Source organism: Dama dama, chromosome 25, assembly GCF_033118175.1.
Source record: "Dama dama isolate Ldn47 chromosome 25, ASM3311817v1, whole genome shotgun sequence".
Lineage (NCBI taxonomy): Eukaryota > Metazoa > Chordata > Mammalia > Artiodactyla > Cervidae > Dama > Dama dama.
The window spans coordinates 26668480-26680275 of NC_083705.1; positions in this window are offsets into that span (position 1 = coordinate 26668480).

The window sequence follows — 11796 nt, forward strand, 5'->3', positions numbered from 1 at the left end:
CCTATTAACTAAGCACTTTGATTGTTCAGCACCCTCTTCAGGTATCAGCAGAATTTCCATGATTCAGTTTCTCTGAAACTAAGATACATCTTTCAGTTGATTCTGTATCACAGTTTAATTGGTAGCATTGAACACTTTTTTTTTAGTGCACAAAAATGAAAGGTATCCTAGATTTTATAAAATGCGGCATTTTATTTTTCTCTTTCCTTTAAACTACTTTGTTGAGTTATGATTGACATAAAAAAGCTATACAATTTCAATGTATACAACTTTATGGTTTAGGAGATTAGTGTACATTCGTGAACAAGCACCACATCTGTGCCATAAACTTCTATCACCTCCAAAAGTTTCCTCCTGCCCTCTTTATTTAATATTATTTTTGTGTGTGTGATAAGAACACTTAACATAAGATCTACCCTCTTAGCAAATATTTAAGTATAGAATATGGTATTGTTACCTACTGGCACGACGTTACATAGTAGCTCTCTAGGATTTACCCATCTTGCATAACTGAAACTTTGTACCCTTTGACTAATACCTCTCTGTTTTTGCCTCTCCTAATCCCCTGGTAATCACCATTATACTCCCTCCTTCTTTGAGTTTGACTGTTGTGGATTTCTCATGTAAGTGTTATCATATAGTAAACATTTATCCTTCTGTGTCTAGCTTATTTCATATCATGTCCTCCAGGTTTATCCATATTGTCACAATTGGCAAGATTTTCTTTTTAAGGCTAAATACTATTCCATTGTATGCATATACCGCAGTTTCTTCATCTACTTGTCCATCGATGGGTACTTGGGTTGCTCCCATATCTTGGACTGTGACTAATGTTTCAGTGAACATGGGAGTGCAAATATCTCTTCAAGATCCTGATGTCAAATTCCTTTGGATATGTTTTTATTTTCTAAGGACAGATATTCATGGTCTCAGTGGCTTTATGTGCTGAGTAAACATTCTTGAATGTTCTCTGAGCTTCTTTTCTTCACAAGCTAAGCTTCCAACTTGTTTGTTTACTCTTTTCGGTTAATGAAAGTTAAACATTTAACAGGAGGTAAAGTTTTTTGAAATATGCTTTGTACACTCCTCTCTTGAATTTCTATGTATATGACCTTATTCCTAGTCAGGTGGAGACATCTTTCTGTAGCTGTGGGTGGGAAAATGGGAAATTCTAGAACTAAGAGTGAGATGGGACTTTTTACTAAGAATGCAAAGAAAAAAGTCAATGATCAGCCTTTAATTACAATAGGATGTTTTTCAATAGCACTGGCAGCATTAAAGTGTTGATTTTGTCAAGAAAAAAAAGAGTTTCCCAAATTTCTTTAAAGCCCTGAAACATATTAAAAGAAAAAGTTGATAGGACTAGATCACAGACTTCCCAGGTGGCACTAGTGGTAAAGAACCCACTGGCCAATGCAGGAGATGTAAGAGACTCGGGTTTGATCCCTGGGTGGGGAAGATCTCCTGGAGGAGGACATGGCAACCCACTCCAGTATTCTTGCCTGGAGAATTCCATGGACAGAGGAGCCTGGCAGGCTCATGGGGTTCATGGGGTCACAAAGAGTTGGACATGACTGAAGCGACTTAGCTCACTTAGCTCAGAGCATAGACTGTCCTTCCCAAGTCCAGAGGGTTTGATTTCTCTAGGAAGAAGGATTTGGGTTAGAGCAAGCAGAGGCTTTACCCTTTTGGTTCCATAAGATAATGGTTCCTGTTTTTTCTTTAAGGTCTTTGACTTCTCCATCTTAGAACGGTGAGTCAAATGAAGAGAGTATAGAAACGTCAGGAAAGGCACGGAGGAGTCTGAGAATGTTTGATCTAGTGCTTTGCTCCCTGTCAAAGCATGAGGGAGGGCAAGGACTCTAGTTCTTAGTCAACGCAAGCCTGTCACTCTGGACCATGATCAGTGCAGTAAGAGCACCATCATGGAGTTACCTTGGAGGAGCCTGGAGGAAGAAGACTGAGGCTGTGCTCCTGGCTCCCCAGGGCCTGTGCTCGGTGTACAAGGGATCATGTCTAAAGTTTTCCACAGCCTCAGAGGTGCTGTAAGGGCCGGGGGACCTCAGTGGGCTAGCTCAGAGTGAAGAGACTGTAGTGTGAGGAGCCTTTAAGAGCAGAGGCCCACTACCACATAGAATCCTGGCACAGAAGCTGCCTGCTTACAGGCAGAAGTGAGGAGTTGCAGCAGTGATCAAATGGCCCACAAGGCCAAAAATATTTACAGTCTGGTCTTTCCCAGAAAAATCTTGCCAGTTCCTGCTGTAGGAAATTTTGAATTTTAAGACTGTAATCATAAGTATAGTAATTGATCTGAGACAATCGAAGGTACTAATGACTTCATAGGAAGGCATAAAAGAATGGATTATTTAATTTGCTGATTTATTGGAAAAGAAAATTATGAACTGTCTTAATTTGGCTGCTGTAACAAATTACCATAGACTCAGGTGGCTTAAAGAGCAAACATCTATTTCTCATAGTTCTGGAGGCTGGGAAGTACAAGATCAAGGTGCTGGCAGCTCCGCTGTCTGATGAGATCCCACTTTCAGGCTTGCAGACTGCCAGCTGCTGCTTGTGTCCTTACATGGCAAAAAGAAAGCTAGCTTGTTGCCTCTTCTTATAAGGGCACTAATGCCATTCATGAGGGTGGAGACTTCCCAAGTTAATTTCCTCCCAGAGGCCCATCTCCTAATACAATCACATTGAAATTAGGGTTTTAACATATGGATTTTGTTGGGGGACACAAACATTCAGATCATCGTAACGTGAATACTGAAGAAATCATATATTCTCTGAATTAAGCTAGTTGATCTGTTTGGAAAAAAAGGAGAAGCAAAGAGAATCAAATTCAGAACTAACAAGTAGCCAATGATGCCCTACATTTCACCATTAATATTAAGTTTCAGACGGAATCAATATTATAATGAAAAACTGGAAGGACTATGTGATGAAAAAGCATATATCATCTTGACAGGCTAAAAGGACTCATTTTATTAAATATATATGTATGGTTTAAATGGAAATAATTGTGATAGCTATTTGTTAAATATTTCATGATTCCTCACTTGACTTTTAAATCAAATATCAGTCTTGATTATGTCAGATAAGAAGGCCTCTGATATATTTAAATTTTATATTTGTCCAGGATTACTGGGCAAATCCTGACTTTCTTAGTGCCCATAGGGTAGAGCCTTATAGTAAGATTGGACCGGCTACCATAAATAAATCACTTTGCTTTCCTTTCCCTCTCACCTCCTGCCATTTCTGTGGAGCGTGGATGACTTTGCTACCCCAAAGCTACATGCTTTGGGTATATCAGGCAAAATAATCACAATATGGATTTGTACATAAATTGAGAAGGAGTTTCTCTTCTGTCCCTCTTTCCTTTGGCTGATACCTCTTAAATCACAGCTGTGTTGGTGAACAACTGCAAATATATTAAAAACCATTGAATTTTACCCTTCAATGGGTGAACTGTATGGTATGTGAAACATATCTCAATAAAATCAGAAAACTCACAGGAGAAAATAAAAAACTTAGTGCCCAGTTCTTGGCATAGAACTAAAAGGAAAAATATGGCTCAGCACCTCCTGCTAGAAACAGATAGATAAGAGTATCAAAAGTGCACAGTAATTTAAAATAATTCAAACATTTGCTTCTATTGAAGATCATAAAAATGCTATACTAAATAGTGTATTTAGGTAGGTAAACAAACCATCAAGACGAAGCTAATTTGCTTTATTACAGTGTAAGGAGTATAATACTAGGCAGAATAGAGCAGAGTTGTTATTTTCTAGGTTTAAAGTAATTAAATTATGTATCTGGAAGCCTAGCTTTGTCTTATCAATTATGTAGTATTTCTAGGGTCTCTGTGAGGTCCTGTTGTGTCTGGGCTGAGATGAGTAGCTCACTAAGTAGGCAGTAATGAGACGATTTTAATTTACAAATACAAGAATAAAGATTCAAATTAGTTCCATCCTTTTAAAGAGTGATATTAAGAAGTGTTAAAATACACTCATTTTAACAATGTTTCCGTTGCTCAAAACACTTTTGGCATCATTTTCTTTGCCTTTTTCAGGCAGGAAAATGTCAAAACTTTATAATCATATCTCATTTGTGTGTATGAATGTGTTTGTCCATATATAGTATGAATTAGTATCATCGCTTGTTTCCAAATGTCTTTTGGCTGTTTCAAAAGTCAAATCTCCCCTTAAAGGGAAAACATTTGCCACTATTGAGAATATTCCAAAGTATGGGCTGAAAGGGGCTCCCAGAACTGGTTGGAAGGTTAAGACTGAAGCACGAGGCTTGGGAATTTGGCAGGGCCTTGGTCCAGGTGGTCACAGTAGAGGTCACACCACTAAGTAACGTGGTTTCGAGTGTTCCTACTAGCTAGTTCACTGTTAAGACTTTCACCTCCGCTGCTGCCAACTGGCTGTGGAGTCTTGTATCACTTCCTTTAGATGTTATAGTCCCAGTAGGAGTGTTGGTGCAGCCTGAGCATGTGAGGATGGGAGGGTGGGGAGATGGGATGTGTGAATCCTTTGTCTTGCTCTTTGAATCTGTTCCCACCTAAATTCATACAACAGAAGATTTCCCCACAAATGTTCATTACAGATTTATTTAAACATTACTGATATTATAGATGCATCTTTGGATTCTTTTGTTAAAATGAGCATCTATCAGATGTTTATAGTTTAATAAGTAGAATACAAAACAATTGTAAAAAGAGATGTACTTCTAGGCAGAGTTCGCCCCTGTGCCTTGAAATGGGGGAAACAGGAGAGAAGGCTGCTATACCCCCAGCTCAGTGCTCTTCTGTCCCCCAAAGGGTGGCCAGAGCCTTGACCTACAGAAAATTCTACTTGGTGGTGCTATCACCTGGACACAGTGTGAGAAATCAGGTAAAAAGGAGAGAAGTGTAAAGTGTGCTCACGTTTCTTTATCCTCTCCCTGACCAATTATCATTGCAGTTTCACTCAGAACTTCAGTTTAATCTCTTGTCTGATTTGGAAGGGAGAAAGTACATTTAAAAAATAAAAAGGAACAACAACAAGAAAGCGTAGCTGGAAAGGCAAGGGTTCTGTTCTTCTTTGTTAAGAGACTAACGTTCCTAAACTCCCAGGAGACTCTCCTGGCTATTGTAACCACTTTTTTTTTTTTTTTTAAGTTGAAAAAGTGTGATCTTGGGGAAACTTAGGGGAAACATTTTTCTTCATTTTCTTCTCAAAATAGAGACAGGAATAAGGCAGGGGAAAGTGTAGATGAGTAAATATAGCCACTGTCACCTTAGCATAATTGGTGATAAAGTGCTGGTGCATCTTATTTTTATTCTATTGAGTCGTTTTTTAATTGGCTGTCCTTGAAATAGTGGTGATTTTTTTTTCAGCTGACTTCTTCACTTCCGTTTTCCTGCTAATGACCTTTTTTCAGGGGTGGGACAACTATACTCTGGTGAATGATCAAATATTCAGGCAAGTATTTCTTGGTGTTATAAGCTCATTAAATCTGTCATTTCTTGCAGTATGCTGGGAAGTGCTGTTTACAGCCCCTTTTCGCAGTGTAGAACCTGTCTTCTGTTGAGAGCCACGGAAGCTCCTCCTCTGATAATCCATCTCCTGCTTTATCAGAGCCAAACTCTGCAAAAACTGCCAACACCTGTGGGTGTGCTGAACCCTATGAGTTGCCTAAAGCTAGTACTGCAGGAGACATTTTGAGATGCTTCTGGAAGACTTTTCAACTTAGAGCAGTGGTTCTCAAACACCAGCATGCATTAGAATCACCTGGAGGGCTTGTTAAGCCCCATTGCAGGGCTCCATCTGGAGAGGCTGACTCAGTGGGTGTGGGAGGCAGCCTGAGAATTTTCATATTTAACAAATCCAGGTGCTGCCGCCGCCGCTGCTGCTGGTCTTGAGACCATACTCCAAGATCCACGGAGATTTATGGCTCAAATGGGTGTGTAAACGCCCTAGGTAAAATGGAGAAATCAGGGCAGTAAATCTTTGAATTAGTGTTTGTGAAATATCACAGAGTGCAGAGTATTGTGGGGAGTGTTTCAGGTAAGTGTATGCAATTCCTGCCACCTAGGATCTTCACAGTAACTTTAAGACTTTTCCAAGTAACTTTATTAATCTCATGGAGAATGTTATTTAACAAAATTCTTCTACTTTTGGTATAAAATAGTAATCAGATTGTTTCTTTTTTTTTTTTTTTAAATCTTTTTTTTTATTAGTTGGAGGCCAATCACTTCACAACATTTCAGTGGGTTTTGTCATACATTGATATGAATCAGCCATGGATTTACACGTATTCCCCATCCCGATCCCCGCTCCCACCTCCCTCTCCACCCGATTCCCCCGAGTCCTCCCAGTGCACCAGGCCGGAGCACTTGTCTCATGCATCCCACCTGGGCTGGTGATCTGTTTCACCGTAGATAGTATACATGCTGTTCTTTTGAAATATCCCACCCTCACATTCTCCCACAGAGTTCAAAAGTCTGTTCTGTATTTCTGTGTCTCTTTTTCTGTTTTGCATATAGGGTTATCGTTACCATCTTTCTAAATTCCATATATATGTGATAGTATGCTGTAATGTTCTTTATCTTTCTGGCTTACTTCACTCTGTATAAGGGGCTCCAGCTTCATCCATCTCATTAGGACTGGTTCAAATGAATTCTTTTTAACGGCTGAGTAATATTCCATGGTGTATATGTACCACAGCTTCCTTATCCATTCATCTGCTGATGGGCATCTAGGTTGCTTCCATGTCCTGGCTATTCAGATTGTTTCTTGTTCAGTGTAAAATGAAATATTATTTCACAGAAGCATCAATTTACTATTTTTTTTCAGTATTTTCCCTATAAAATAATAACTTGAGACTTACTTTAACATAGAAAAGATGTGGACTTCAAAAACTTAGCCCATATGTTGCAACAGGAATGATTTCACTGTTGAGTGCATTTTATAAAAGCCGATTTCACTTACATTTCTGGCTCCATCTTCTATAAACAGCCAAAGTTGCTTTTATTAAGATCATGTGCTTCAAGGGCCTCAGGAGCAGATGGTGGCTGTGGGTTGCTCTTTAGACTACAGCCTGAGATCTCTGCTTAGGGAGCCAAGGAGCTTTGGGCTGGTATCTTGCTCTGTTATTTAGGCAAATTATGTATCCCCTTGTGAAGAAACAGTCCTAGGCTTTGCTGACCTCTCTATTGTGAGTTTGTTTCTCTACCTTGTGTTCCTGTCTTTATTTCCTTTACTCGGTTTCTTTGACTCTAGTTTACTGTTCTTTCAACTTTGTGAACTTAAATGCTTAGATCATTTTTTTTTAAATTTAACTTAAATGCTTAGATCATATCAGATTTTTGTATTTTCTTCTGTGTGCATAAAAAGCTATAAATTATCCTTTAAGCACAGCTTTAGTAACTCCCATGAATTTTGGTGTTTATTGTTTTTATTATGTCAGTTTAAGATGTTTTCTAATTTCTATCATTTCTTGGGTCTGTGAGTTATATAGACATTTATTTTTAAACATGGGGTTATTTAATGTCTTTGAGCATAAAGTTCTTTATCTTTAAAACACAATAGTTGTTAGGAGGAATAAATGAGCTAATATAATCAAAGTGCTTGGAACAGTGTCTGGCAAAGGGAATTTTCAATAAAGAGTTCAGTTGCTCAGTCGTGTCCAACTCTTTGTGACCCCATGGACTGCAGCATGCCAGGCCTCCCTGTCCATCACCAACTCCTGGAGTTTACTCAAACTCATATCCATTGAGTCAGTGATGTCATCCAAACATCTCATCCTCTGTCGTCCCCTTCTCCTCCTGCCTTCAATCTTTCCCAGCATCAGGGTCTTTTCAGATGAGTCAGTTCTTTGCATCAGATGGCCAAAATATTGCAGTTTCAGCATCAGACCTTCCAATGAACACTAAGGACTGATTTCCTTCAGGATGGACTGGTTGGATCTCCTTGCAGTCCAAGGGACTCTCAAGAGTCTGCTTCAACACCACAGTTCAAAAGCATCAATTCTTTGGTGCTTAGCTTTTTTTATAGTCGAACTCTCACATCCATACATGACTATTGGAAAAACCATAGCTTTGACTAGATGGACCTTTGTTGGCAAAGTAATGTCTCTGCTTTTTAATAAAGAGTAGCTATTTCTATTATTATTGTTTGAAAATATGCTCCAAGGATTCAAGATAGAAAACATAGATAGCTTGCTTTCCTATAAATAGTTTGGGTTGGGGAAAAAATTTCTATCCACAATATATATGAAACACAATATTTGTTGTACTCTACAGATTGACTCTATGGACATTTACTGATTAATGGATTTAGCCATTCTTTTCAAGGGTTCACTTAAAAAAATTTTTTTTAAATTTATTTATTTTAATTGGAGGCTAATTTCTTTACAATATTGTAGTGGTTTTTGCCATACATTGACATGAATCAGCCATGGGTGTATATGTGTTCCCCCTCCTGCCTCCCTCCCCATCCCATCCCTCAGGGTCATCCTAGTGCACCAGCCCTGAGCAAGGGGTTCACTTTTTTGTTGACTTTATTATATAGTAAAGGCCCTGAGAAAGTGTGATTCTTGTCTTTATTTAAGTAACTTTATATCCTAAAGTTTAAAATACATGATTTTATTTTTTAAAAAGTAAGATGCATCTAAATTTTTGAGTATGTTTAATGTATTATTTAACTCACAAAACTTAAAGTTAACATTGTAACAACGTTTATTGATGTCTTTTATTAAAAAAATATAGTTTTTTGTTGTTGATTTTGACTCACAAAATTGACTTTATGACTCACAAGTGTATCATATTCCCTAGCTTAGAAAGTGCTGACTTACATATATCATAATTTATTTCTTGAGGCTGGCAGATTGCTATGTAGGGTTGCTGAGCCAGGAAGGTAGACAAGTGGTTACTGGGCTTATGTTCAACAATATCCTACTACAAGAGTCCCAGGGTGGGAACATGGCTGTGTTTGACCTCTCTCTGTTTTCCTGTTTCTAAGTCCCTCCTACCACCTGTTTCCATTTCATGGCCTCTGCTATTGTAAGATTCCTAATATGGATGTTTTAATTCAGCAACTGTCATTTTAATTCAAATGGCTTGCTGACAAGTGTGAGCAATTGAGTCATTTCACTTTTCTTGAGGACTATCTCATGTCAGTCTTCCCAGAACTGGAGGAGATATTACACATGGGTTAGGGCAAGACTCCATCTCAGTACTACCAGCTGCCATGGCTTTCTCTGGCTGGTGCAACTCCACTCAAACATTTTGGGGGAGATGTTTGGTGGAGTCACCTTTTCTTTTCAGGTTTTTTTTTTTTAATCTCTTTCAGTCAAGTTTTCCCATGACATTTAATTGCCAGTGGGAAAAATTTATGCAGGTGATTCCAATGTGCAGCCAGGATCAAAAGCTGCTGAGAAGCTGATCTAGGAAGTTTCATTTTCTCTTCTTTGACTTTCTTAGCCAGCCTTCCCTCAAAATAACTCTACATGACCATGTTAAGAAAATTGCTTTTTATTCTTCACTTAGTGACAAGGTTTAAATTGCAAAAACCCCTGGGAGTTCCTCAAAATTAAACATAAAATTATTATTGAACAAGGAGTTCTACCAAATGAATTGAACATAGGTGTTCAAATAAAAACTTATACATGAGGGTGATACTATGATTTATAATAAGAAATATATATTTGGTTTTCACCCCATTTGTGGACCACAGCTCCTAAAACCTTTGGAATTTCTTACACAAGGGGTCTTAAAGTGACTTTTGGAAATCTGATGACCAGGGCTTGTTGGCAGGAAAACAGATCATGTGCTGAGGGTTTGTCAGGGAGTGTTTAACAGTAGGATTCCTGTGTGCTGTTTCCTGTCTCTCTTGAGCCCTCTGTTCCTTATCAGCCTCTCCCAGGATGGAGATCAAAGAGATGGGATGCCTGCATAGGATTTCCTTCATTAGCTTTTCCATTTGGTGAAAGGGGTTATTTACCACCCTCTTTTGATATGGATCGCCTTTTGGCCTTATGGCCTTTATTGCTCCTTGCTTCCTTGGTAACTTGTAAAGTCTGGTCTCTTGATCTTTATCTGAAGAAGCTACCAGTATACATACTCTTACAGAATTCAATAAAGCACCCTTGTTCCATCAGAGCTTGGGTCCCTGTGTCTTTCTCTCTCTCTCTCTATTTCTGGCTGATTCCCTGGAGCACGAAGGCCGGCTGCGTAACCCAGGGAATATTAGCCTCTTTCCTTCTTTCACTTTCTCATCACTGACTCCGGACCAGCAGGTTCCGGTCCATGAAAGGACCCCAACGAGGGCTGGAACCTTCAGACCCATCCCCCTGACCACCTGGTAGAGGAGAGGGGCTGAAAGTTGAGTCAATAGACAGTGGCCAGTGACGATCATGTCTGTGTAATGTGTGCATGCGTGTGTGCTAGTTGTGTTGGACTCTTTGTGACCTCATGAGCTGTAACCCACCAGGTCCTCTGTCCATGGGATTTTCCAGGCAATACAGGAGTGGGTTGCTATTTCCTACTTCAGGGGATCTTCCTAACCCAGGGATCGAACAGGAGTTTCCTACATTGGCTGGCAGATTCTTTATCAACTGTGCCATTTGGGAAGACACCTATGTAATGAAGTCACCATAAAAACCCAAAATGAGGCATTTTGGAGAACTTCCAGGTTGGTGAGCACATGGAGATTTGGGGAGCCTCTGCCCCTTCCCAACACTTTGTCCTTCATGTCTCTTCCATCCTGCTGTTCCTGAGCTATATACTTTTTAAACTTTATTTGTTTAATTGGCTGCACTGAATCTTAGTTGAGGCATGCAGGATCTTTAGCTGTGGTATGTGAACTCTTCGTTGTGGCATGTGAGATCTAGATTCATGACCAGGAATCAAACCTGGGCCTCCTACTTTGGGAGCACAGAGACTTAGCCACTGGTCCACCAGGGAAGTCCCATGAGCTATATTCTTTTGTAATAAGCTGGTCAAGGTAAGTAAACTGTTTCTTTGAGTTCTGTGAGCCACTCCAGCAAATTAATTGAACTAAAGGAGGGGTTGTTAGAGGCTTTAATCTGTAGTCAGAAGCACAGGTTGCAACCTGCACTTGAAATTGGCATCTGAAGTTGTGGGGCAATCTGGTAGGACTGAGCCCTTAAGTTGTGGAATCTAATGGTATCTCTGGGTAGAAAGGGTCAGAATTCAATTATATGATAAATCAGTCAGTCCAACTGATGTAGAATTACCCAATGGTATGGGGAAAACACATGCAGAAGGTATTGGGTGCAGAATGCTTACAAATATTCATAACAGCATTATTCACAGTAGCTAAAAGGTAGAAATGATTCAAGTGACTGATGAATGGATAAACAAATGTATTCTATTCATGCAATGGAAGATTATTCAGCCATAAGAAAGAATCAAGTGATACATGATCAACAGTCAGTCTGTCCCATCAGGAAGCTTTAATAAGTTTCTTATCCTTATTCATCAGAGGGCAGATAGAATGAAAACCACAATCACGGAAAACTAACCAAACTGATCACATGAACCAGAGCCTTGTCTAACTCAATGAAACTATGAGCCATGCCATGTAGGGTCACCCAAGATGGATGAGTCACAGTGGAGAGTTCTGACAAAACATGGTCCACTGGAGGAGAGAATGACAAACCACTTCAGTATTCTTGCCTTGAGAATCCCATGAACAGTATGAAAAGGCAAAAGATATGGCACTGAAAGATGAACTCCCCAGGTCAGTTAGGTGCCCAATACACTACTGGAGAAGAGTGGAGAAA